General features: G+C 37.1%; 1 protein-coding gene across 4 annotated transcripts in view; it reads right to left on the bottom strand.

The window, feature by feature from the left end:
• The window catches only part of LOC126481130 (uncharacterized), a 36,020-nt gene extending 25,381 nt beyond the window's left edge, over positions 1-10,639 (bottom strand). For all 4 annotated transcript variants that reach the window (XM_050104673.1, XM_050104674.1, XM_050104676.1 and 1 more), the window contains exon 1: positions 10,532-10,639. The gene's annotated coding sequence lies outside the window, so the exon portion shown is untranslated. The remainder of the gene's footprint in view (positions 1-10,531) is intronic.
• Between the last annotated feature and the right edge of the window lie 1,549 nt (positions 10,640-12,188).

Raw genomic sequence — 12,188 nt, 5'->3', positions numbered from 1 at the left:
GCAGCACCAACAATGACCCTGGACAGATTCCCATTGATAGCATGTGAGATAGCCACAGGGATAGCCCACTATATGGTACTGTGTGTAGTTTTGTCAGTAATGCATTCAAGATGGCCAGAGAATTTACCGAAACAGTCAGGTCTGGCATGTCATAAGTATGTTGCAATGCAGCACAATTTCAATGCAAGAAGTGGTGTCTTAACATTAGCCTCTGAATGTTGGATCATCATTCTGCCCCTGCATCATCCTCTGGCCACTTAATGCCTTGTGGTGGGGGATTTACACATGATTTTGATGGGTGCTTGATGTAGGGAGTGTGGTGGTGACAGATCAAAGTCATAAAAAGAAGAAAAGGTGGCATTTGCTTCATCATCTGTGACCATATCAAAACTGATTAACCCAAAAATAAATGTTCCTGAAGATAAGTGCAGAGTCCACATGAACTACACCCAATTCTGTTCTGGTCAGAAATCACTTCAAATGAAAATGATTAACTATGGTAGTAACTACTACTTTTTCCATGTGTTGTAAGCCACAGATTAAATTCAACACTTAAAATTCTGCTATTCTATAACAATTTCAAATTCATCACAAGAATTATGCTTACCAACACTGGTGTGGTCTAAAAAAGTTTATCACTCTTTCCTGGATATTTACCCGATTTAATAATCGGGCACAAGCAATAAATATAATTCAAGAATAAAAACTATTTGTTTATTTCAGAAACAATGCATTTTGAAGACAGTCCTGTATGAATGGGGATGCTGATAATGGGGAAAACTGGAACAGAGAAACTAGAATAATTTGAAATGTGGTGGTACAGATGAAGGCTACAAAGGAAGTTATTAGATAAAGTAATGAGAAGAAAAAGAAAAGGCAGATATGTGGATCATGTGGTAATCATCTGTCACTGACTAAATTATCAGTGGAACTGCTGTAGAGAGAGGAATAGGGATACACAACAACTGGAAGTAAAGCACATTATTATAGGATGAAAAGAGCAGCACATGCAATTTTTCAAGTTATAATAATAAGAAAAAACATAATAGTAAAGTGGAAAATCATAGAAGTGTAACAGGAATTTAGACCTTTAATTTGTTAATAATGAGTATGTGATAAAATATAACAACAGTAATAGTAGTAATAATAATAATAATACCACCTGACGTGACAGCCAGTCCAAGAATACAAAAAGCATAGTCAACTTCATATCTACCCATAACCTAAAACACATTGTGGAGCTTATTTGTATACTACGAAAATTATGACACATGGTTTATACACCAGGGCTCTGGGTTCTTTGCTGTCTTCCGTTTCAGAAATAACATACGTACAGGACGATTCAAATTGAATGCGACAAAAAGAAAGTACTCCTGTGAGTACAGTAATGACTTTATTCCTGAAATACATGTATAGACTGAAAGGTTAACTTTCACAATTTACAATGGTAACAATCAAACATGGAAAACTGCTGCTGTTGTCCATTGCTGGTGTTATTGGTCAAAATGGTGGCATCTATGATAGAAAAGGCGTACTATGTCACAGAAGATGCACAAACATCATCAATAGACATTTTTGGACTAAGTTGGTTTACGTGGCATCACACCATCACAACACTGCTAAATGAGAGGAGACAGGATGCATATGCAAGAAGAAAACCACAGTACAACCATTGTACCATTGAAGTTGTGATAAACATTTGTACGGTCTATGAAAGAAGTCCCAGAAAATCCATGCGTCGTACCATCACAGAAGTAAATGCGTTACAATCAACAGTGCGGTGTGTATTGTGCAAGCTTCAACAGTCTGCTTACAGAATTCACAAGTTATAGGTGCTAAAACCAGACAATAAACCAAAAGAGAGAGAATTATGCACTGGTCTTGCAGCACAGATGTAGATGGATGGTTTCACTGAGAGGCTTATTTTCTCTGACAAAGCCACATTTCACTTAAGCGGCAAAGTTAGAAGCATAGCACAAGAATATGCGGTACACAAAACCAGTACACCTCTCGGGAAAATGAATGTGATCCTCCGAGACTTAACTTTTCTGCACCATAACCAACCACAATGTCTTTTGTCCTTTTTTCTTCACAGTTCCCACAGTTAATAGCATAACCTTCCTCAATATGCTTTCTCTCTGGTTGTTGCTTCAATTGACAGAAGAAGTAGCAGACTTCATTTTACAGCAGGACAAATATCTTCCACACTGGCATAACCTCGCAAGTAGTCACCTCTCAATGAATATCTTTAACAGTGTTGGATCAGTCATGCTGGATCAAATGATGGGTATTCATGTTGTGGCCCCACCGGTCACCTGACTGTACACAAACATGGATCTTTTTCTTTTGAGAAAGTGTGAAAGAGATGGTTTGCATACACCCATTTCCGCAGGAGTTACTGCAGTTAAGGCGTTGGTTGGGTAGTCGGCATGGTTAACTCCACTGATTGTTCTAAATCGGAATGCATCTTGCAAGAAATGCAGTACTGGATAGACATCTGCCATGTCACAAAAGGAGCCTAAATCAAACAGCTATAGATGACCATAGGAACTGAGAGAGTTAACCTTTCAGTCTATATGTGTATTCCTGAAATAAAATCATTACTGCAGTCACATGAATACTTTCTTTTTGTTTCATTCATTTTGAATCACCCTATACCTGGAGCTGTGAGCTGTTCACCCAAAATCATGTTGCTTGTTGATTGTACTACTGTTTTCTGCAGTGTAATGAAATATTTTACACCATTAGCTGACTGTTGTGAATATCCACAGATCCAACTTACTAAAGATTTCCATAAATTTAGCATTTGCTTCTCAAATAATTATCCCAAAAAAGTTGCATCACAGAGGTGTAAGAATGGTGTACTGTTCATCTCGAAATCTTTTCAAGTTACGCTACAGTAGTTTGTAATTCACAAAAATTTGTTTAAACTGAATCCTTGGTTTGCAGAAGAAAGCTTTTTAATCACTTCCTGTAACTCTCCATTGACAGAAGGTAAGTACCTTATTCAAGAAATTAAGTTTACAGTACGATGAGCACCTATATAGATAATGAGGACCGACTGAAGCATTTAATAACCCTTGGCCAACTCACAAACCACTGACACCTTATGGCCCAACCTAGATCTTGGGTTACATTGCTGATCATATCGCCAGTGTTCTGTACTCTGTCTATATGCACATGTATGTCATCACATGCCACATCATCACTGTGTTATGAAACAAAGCCACCACCGGACGGTACTGGCTGGTTCGGATGACCTAGAAATTGTTTGTGTTTCGTTAGGCTCAGTATCCACTAATTTTTAATTCATAATAATGGAATGATATAAGCGGTGGAAGAAAATTCATCATGTCTTGATCTCAATATATATAATATCATCAAGACGACAGCTATTTTAGTGTGTTAATATTAAGTGTTATGTTAGTTGTGATTTGCTTGTATTTTAGGATGCAAAATATACCAGCCCTACTGTATAGGTCTGTATTGATGTTTAACTTATCAAAACCACTTCACAATTTAAAGTGATTATAGATCACAAAGTTGTGTAAATACAGTGCTACAAACAAACGAATTCATCAGGCAATAAATCATAAATGTAGATTATCATAATGTCTTTAAGAACAGTAAAGTGTACAAGATGGAGCTAATTACCAAATTCAGCATCTCAGGAAACTGCAATTATACAGGCATAGGCAATTAATTAACAAAGGTACTTTTCAAAAACGCAAAAAAATATCCAAGCAGAAAACGCAAAAAGATATCCAAGCAGAAAACGCAAAAAGATATCCAAGCAGAAAACGCAAAAAGATATCCAAGTAAAAAACGCAAAAAGATATCAAAATGCAAAAAAAATATCTAAGTAGAAAACGAGCAAAAGAAAAGAAAATATCAAATGGAGCTCCATCAAATGCTTGTAATGTTGACAATATAAATCATCAACGAAAACAGACGATGATGAAAGTAATAGCATTCTGGAAGTAATGCCACATGATATGTACAATGTGGGTTACGGTATTAAGACAGGAATGGTGGCTAGAGATGATGTGTTTCCACAGAAACAGTTAACAGTGCAGGAAAAATGTTAACCAGTGGAAGGAACTTGCAAAATAATTTACAAAGTGTCTGTGGAAGAAATTATTCCTCAAAACTGGACCAGTACTGTAAGTGGAATTCTTCACTGAAAAGGGGACAGGCAAGAATAAAAAGTAAAAGCCCCACTGGCATCTGCTCTGTAATGCACAAGGTATTCAGTAAAATTATCATCAACCACACAGAAAAAAAAAGCTGGATTTTAATCAGGCAAATTAATAAGAAAGTTTTATATGTGGATAAAGCTTACTGAATCATTTGCAACTAATGAATGAAATTATAGTTCAACAGCATAACGAGCAGGGGTTACAACTTTGCCTCAGATTCACAGATTTTCAGGAAGTGCCCAACTCAGTAGGAACGAAAGCCCTGGAGAAACAAGGAACTGATTCTTCCAGTGTGCTGTTTGCCTCTTAACACAGATAAACTCCAACAAATGGAAGAACTTAAATTATAATGGAACTAAAATAATTACGAGCCAACATATCAGAAAGAAAAATCAACAATTAAGTCACAACTAATTGATGAGTTTTTGTATTTTGGGCAGCTCAAGAAAACTGCCAGACTAACAGTAAAATAATTACACATAAAAGAAAAATTTCCTGGAGTGCTTTTGGTAAGCTAAACAGAATTTTCTACAGTGAATGTGCAATTTGTCTGAAACTGAAAGTTTAAAGTCAGTATGGATTAACAGTTTTCACTTATAACAGTGAGACACACACTTTAACACGACATCCACTGAAAAACTAAGGGTTTCCCCATGAACATTGCAAAATTACATGTTATTGAGTTACTTGCAGAGAAAGGAAAAACAAACAAAAAGATCAAGGACAGACTGGAGTGGAAGACATAACCATTCTGCTACAGCTGCTGATTATGGGTTTAAGGAGAATACCTATCAACGGCCACCAGTCTCTTATTCATTCCCCAGGACATGATCAATGATAGCCATTTACCTGTGTCTAAATTAAATTCTATGTGCAAGTGCAAGGAAGTGTTCTAAATGTTTGTGTAGAAGGACATGGGTACTACCCCAGCATTCACCTTCTGGGATGTGGAACGCCATCTAAAAATCACATCCAAGCTGGCCGGCACACAGGCCCATCATTGATGTACTGTGCGGATTCAAATTAAGGATGGAATACATAGGCATCTTGTAAATAGGGGGATTTAATGTGTGTGGCTATCTGGACGGGTAGTGTAACTGTAATTATAATGTTGGCAAGATGCACGTGATAAGAAGGAATGTGAATGAATTGTATATGTTCAAAGAAGTTCTTTTCTGGGTTCCAAGGTATTATGAAAAGACCAAGGCAACAACCTAATGGAAGGTGGGAGATAAAATTACAAAATTTGCAGCAGCAACATGAATGCACATTTGCTGATAAATGAAATTCATAGCAGACTGGGATTCAAACCCAGATAAGGTACAGATTTTTACTCAACCTGTAACATGCAAGTTCCGTATTTATGAAGAGAGCAACCTTCATTGCTATAATTTCATGAAATTGTGTTTCACCAATTAAATCATCAATGCCATTAATTTCTTTTCAATGAATTTAATTTATGGGTGCATATATGCTACCTGAGAATTGTTACACAAGTAGTAGTCTAAAGGAGGCAGTAGACTATGATCATGATGATGATGATATATTTGCTACCTATAACACAACAAGTAGTGCAGTCAAACGTAATAGAAATTATTTCTTTAGCTGCATTGATATTGCAGCACTGTTCTGAATTGTGTGGTTTTATATTTGTAGACTATTATTACTGTCTTCCATCTATGTATCAAGCAGGCACTTTAAAGTGGTAATTTTGGATGGGAGTGTTTTGAACTATGGTTGCATACGGTGCTGCTACAGGTCGGTCCAGAACTTCCCCGTTTGCAACACCGTAAACCTCAGCAACCAATTGCATGGCAGCCATTTCCAAATGTTGCACGTATTCCCCCTCACTTTGTGTTGTGTGTTGCTTATTGTTTTCTTTCCTCTATCTGAAATGAGTACAGAGACTAGTACTGGTCTACCATGGGGTTTGAGTACAGCTCCCATGACACTCAGAATGATCAGCAATGCCTGTGACCCTCTGTCAGTTCTACTTTCAAGTAAGTACAAATTCTGGGTGGAGACTGCAAGCATTGCAAGAGTGAGGTGGAGCTTCAGCAACCACCCAACACCACTGCTCTCCCAGTGGCAGTTTCTTTTCTCATTTGTTTACATTTATGGCCAACTGCCACACTGAAGTATCTACACTGTAGTTGGCGTGTTGCTTGTATACAGCAATGGTCATTTTCAATTACATTTACATTTGGTAAGTTCAAGTTTCATAAATGACCTTTTTCATGATATAATAATAAAACAAATTTTTAAAAATTCCAGATACTTTTTTCTTGCTGAGATGTGAGGGACACAGCACACACTCAGACATAAAAAGCACAGTGAAAGGAAATAGTCTGTATCTATTTCAAAGGTGCCATACAGAAATTTGTATTTAAAGAATTAGAGAAACTACAGATTACTAAATCTGGATTGCTGAACAGAGGATTACAGAAACTATAAACAATACTCTTTCATCATAGTGATCTAAAGCAAATAAAGCTTCAGCAGGGAGGAGGTCAATGTATGTGAATAACGAAAAGTTTTCCATTGAGGAGGACCGAACACCCAAAAACTGTAGGCTAACAATAATTAAATTATATACAAGGGATAAATCACTTGTTACAAAAAATAAGACAGTGAGCATCAGACAAGCACTCAGAAACAGACAGTAACTTACTAAGCTTTTGAATGAAATATTGGACATTACACGCCGATTAGCAATGTACACCACTTCGGCAACTTGTGTGCCCCTAATCTACACCAGTAATCCAACGAGGGAATGGGGACCTGCTGTGTAATTTGGTATCCGAACCACGTGTCATTTGTAGTAAATCTTCATATCACTGAGAGGTGCAGGCTACGCAAAACGCAGACTGAAATTAGCGTGGTCTGACCTGGATTCAATCCTCATGTGCTTGTTTTTCTCTTTAGCATAGGTGTATATTATCTCTTTTCTTCATCTTTCTTTAATCTACAAATAAATTTTTGAAACTTATGTAGTTTCACATCCAATTGCGATTTTTTATTTGTTTGTCAGTGTTGAGCCGGTTATCCCTGTTACAGTGGCTCGTAAACAAGCAAACTGACTCACTTTTCAAAGACTCTTAAGTAAGCAACTCTATCCATGTTTCAGTGGCTTGTAAACAAGAAAATCCAAAACACATTTTCAGTAAGCATTTTCTGCATTTACTTGCAATGTAATTCTCAGTTTTCATTACTTAATGTTTTGCAGACTTTAGACCGGTACAGCAGCCATTGGGATAAGTTGTAGCAATATGCTGTGCAACATAGCCTACACATTTGACATCCATGCAGATGTCAAGCATAATTTTCCAACATTACTGTACCAAATGACTACAATCAAAAGCATGCACATTTGAGATGAATCAAATAATGTGGTATGAATGATCAGTTAACATCTCTTATTGAAAAAGAGAAAAAGGGAAAGAGAAGTGGGGAGGGACAGAGACTGCTACAAGCAAGTTAAAAAAGGAAGTAGGTCTTTCCTCACCCTGATAGTTGATTTGTATGTGGTAGAGCTTTACTGAGGTTGGTCATGTTTGAGGTGGTATGTTTCTGTCATCCACAAAACACTGATCTGACTCACACTGCCAATTACAGGGATATCTACAGTTTAGCATGGACTCTGAATCATCATGCAACTCAGCATTTTTCACATAAGCAAATCATTGCCAGACGGAAGAAAAATCTTAGGATTGGCTGAGAATTAAACCCAAAATGTTTAGATTTGTAGTCTGTCATCCAACCATTTATTCACAGGATCTAGAAGAGTCAATGACAAAGACCTGTAGTTGGAAACTCTTCTATTTGTTCCTTTATGTTACAAGATAAAGCAGTTATCAATTCCAAGGTTGGTTTGAATGCTACAAAAGTTATTTGACATGACACTATTGGGGATGGTATGCCACTGCCTTCCTCCAACCTCCAAACTAACTTCCCCAGCTAGTTATGGGGGAGCATTTTTCAAATCATTGTGTATATGAGGAACTGCACAGTGGTTCTTGTTCCATATTGAATCTGTAACTGACCACAGCTGTACACTGCATTATCTTTGTTGTGAAATTATTGATACAATGAAGTGGACTTAGGTTTCTGTACATAAAGCAAGGTATACATGAAATAGTGCACAGATTAACAGCACTTAACAATATGAACAGCACAGTTCTTTACTAGTCACGGATCAATCTTCAAACTGATTTACCCACCCATCTATAAGGAGACATACAGCTTAAAATGGACTTTGAACCCCACAGCAACTCTTGAGTTTTTCACATTGCCAAGCACAAAAAAACTCAGGACCCACTAATTTTTGAGCCCTGTACTTGTGGATTTATATTCTAGCATTTACACACACACACACACACACACACACACACACACACACACACACACACACAAAATTATAAATCTACTCATTTAATAGTTATTATGACAAAATTAGGGATCTAATCACCGATGACAAATAAAAAAAGGGAACGAAGGGCACTGGGCTCGACTAAATACAAAATTTTGATGAAATATGTGACAGAATCTCTAGCTTTTGGTTTTCTTTCTTTCCTCCCATTTTCCCTTTCAAACAAGGAAAGCAACATCAAGGCACACTGATGCTAAAAATATAGAATAATTATAAACAGATGCATCAAGGACCACTATCAGTCACAATTATTTGTTAACTAGCTTGTAAATTATTTTATAATGCAACATGTGTCGAATATAACTTCAACCTCAGACAGAAATGGCAATACACATAGAACTTAATAATAGTAATTTTTAGCCTTCTCATTACCTAAGGCCTGCCTGCATATAAATGTAACCCTGATGACAGAGTGATTATTTTGTTTGCATGGTCTGTCAGTCTGCTTTACAGCCTAAAGTTTCACATTTTAAAATTTTTCATGTAATTTAACAGAAGACTTTGCCTTTCTAAGGAAACTACAGAAGATTTGATAATACTTCCTCGGCTCTAAACGTGAGGAGATGTCATGGTAACAAAAATTCTTAACATACAAAACAGATTCTGACTTCTCAGCGGGATCATCAGCTCTTTTATATCTTTAATTTTATTCTCTGTGATGCAATAGCAGAACAAAAGTAACATATATGAGCCAGTCAAAGTTACAGAAAAATTTATTTTTAAAATAAAGGTTGAGAACACGTACAGAACAATATCAAAATCAATAAAATGGGATGTGATTGTAAGATAGCAAGATAAGGACCAAAGAGGAGCCAAAAACCTTCACATGAAATCACAATTCTCATGACTTCTTGACTCACCATTGCTATAAAAATACATACATAAACATAGAGGGCACTACCAAACACGCGTATGTATATTTCACCTACAAGTTTATTTCCCTGTGTAATTCTCGCGAGCTAATGGTACTAAGATCAGTCACTTTAGGGCGCCAAACCAAAATTTCATACAGAATTGCTTTCGGCGCATTCTTATTGGATGTTTCTGTGACAATTTTTCTATAAATTTATGTAGTTTCTCGAAGATACAAAATTAACCCAGCTTGATTTCAAGATAACCCAGGTAATAAGCAGTCTCGTACTGTCACAATCTAAGAATACCACTATTCTATGACGACGGACCCTTTTTTGGACGACTAAAACTTTTAGAAATATCGGAATCTAACAACTGATTAAGACTGAAAAAGAATTAATTAGAAAATATTTATGTACCAGCGTGATCATACGTGATATCCTGTCAACAAAGGACAAAATAAACTTCAAACGTCTAAAGCAGGTACCGGTGTGTGTACTTTCTTCAATAGTTAACTAACTGTAATTAAACTTGAAAAGTCTAAAGCAGGTACTGGTGTGTGTACTACTTCAATGGTTAATTACACGTAACACAGCAGTTACCGACAATAATGCAACAAGCATCACAAACAATCAGGAATAAAGGTAAATTACGACTATAGAAGTATTCGACTGATATATAGCATACACAAATTTTGAAAACATATTCACGGCAAGCGTTTAGTAGTAGTAGTAGTAGTAGTAGTAGTAGTAGACTGCACTGTTTATGTTACGTACGTATGAAAATATAGCTTCAGTCATGTAATCTTGCAGTTAAAATAGATTCACGCACTTCATAAAGTAATCTACGAAGGTCAATACCTATTTCTTTTGACTCATGATCAGCGATACAGCCAAAATAAGAACTGAACACACATCCCGTTTAAAGTCTGCTAGCAGACGCCATTGAGTAACCTACTATTATTACGTTCCACTCCGCGCTCACTTTTTGGGTTGTTGAACAGCTATATACACTTAATAGTTTATACTAAAATTGTGAGGAATACGCGTACCTTATTTCTGTAGATCCCATCACTTCACTTAAAATAACAATACTTATTACACTGCCTCAAACGTTGTGACACCGTCGGACAAGATGCTCTCTGCAGAGTTTAAAGAGCACACACACTGTTTACATGGCTGCAATCAATGTGGTGTAACAGCTGTGCCCAACAAAACAAAGTTATTGAAACGTTGTAAAATGGCACTGTAGAAGAGAGTAGATAAGTAAACAAATGTTGATCTGTAGCAATGTAAGATATCCTTCAAAAATGTCGTATCTGATTCAGCGGTGAACAAAACGCATTTGATATTCGGCTGCCCAACGTTGAGTTTGTTAACGTTTCTGTTTGTGTAGTCGACTAATTTTGCGAATTGTTCCATCGCTGTTATGGAAGATTGTATAGCGAATCTTGTGTGATAAGACTTCGCATTCACAGATGATGAGATAGCGTACATACACATAGTAGCTACGGTTTATTTCCTTCTAAATCATCTCCAAAGAGGCATCGATAGATCCCAAATGATCAACATGTCCTTTTATGAACAGTCACGACTAGATAGTGGCTGGTCGAACATCCAGTTGCGGATTTAGGACGGCTAGGCAGCAACCCCCTTCCGACGTAACTTTAGATATAATTTATGAGTTATGGCTTATTCTGTATTTTAAAAAAAAAAAAAAAAAAACAGTTCCTAAACTCATTGTATCACCAAGCTAATACACCACAAATTCAGGTGAAGTTTCCAAAACTCAGCTTGTCTTGCACTGTTTTCAGAATCCAAATTATCCAAGCTTATGTTATAGTACAGTACCTGGATCGTTTGTCAAACAATACTTAATGCGAGGAAGTTCACACAATGTTAATGAAATTCGAAATTATCTTAATAATTGTTGGCACAGCAGTAGTGGTAGATGCTGGTCAAGTAGTAGGTAAGGGTGCAGCCGTGTTTCGCGAGTGTTCCTATCGCGTCAGTTGACGTATTGTAGTGATATCACGCGTCTAGTCCAAGTCCACATTCTACACATTCCACTTAAAAGTAATCGGTAGACGTTTATATTGTCTATATTGGTAGACCTTTTGATATCTCTAGCTGTCTGCGTATTTTGCGAGTCTCTGTGTAGTGTTGTCTGACTTCCGCCAAATACGTAGTTTCACACAATGCCAAAGTCGCACATTCGCCTAACTCAATCTGAATAAGCAAACAGTGCAGTACTTGTGTTTCAGTCATTGCCGAGTTAACTTACATCAGGTACCAACAGTAATTAGGATGCATGTAGCGATGGCTTCATTTATTGGTCCATTTTTCCTTGTACACAGATGAGTTGAATGCAGTAAAAGAAGGCTAGGAAATGCCTGTTGTATATAGACACAGAAGGAATTTGCCATGGTTCGGAAATAATTATAAACTACTTGATCACATTCAACAGATAAAATACTTTGATTTGGTCTGCGATGACGTTGAGGCACCCGCAGCGAAAGCTGTGGCACTTTGCACATCTCTGTCACCTGGGATCCCTGATGTCTCAGCGCCTGAGTGCGAATGGCGGACAGCGGCAAGGTTGTGAATGTGCGGCAGATAGCGAAAGTGGTTACTGGTAGCGTGGATATCCTCTTATAGCTTAAAAGCAAATCTGAGGTCTTGCCCATTGCTGAGACCACATTTGCACCA

The sequence above is a fragment of the Schistocerca serialis genome, chromosome 5, assembly GCF_023864345.2.
Source record: "Schistocerca serialis cubense isolate TAMUIC-IGC-003099 chromosome 5, iqSchSeri2.2, whole genome shotgun sequence".
Taxonomy (NCBI): domain Eukaryota; kingdom Metazoa; phylum Arthropoda; class Insecta; order Orthoptera; family Acrididae; genus Schistocerca; species Schistocerca serialis.
This window is presented reverse-complemented; position numbering and strand designations above follow the sequence as displayed.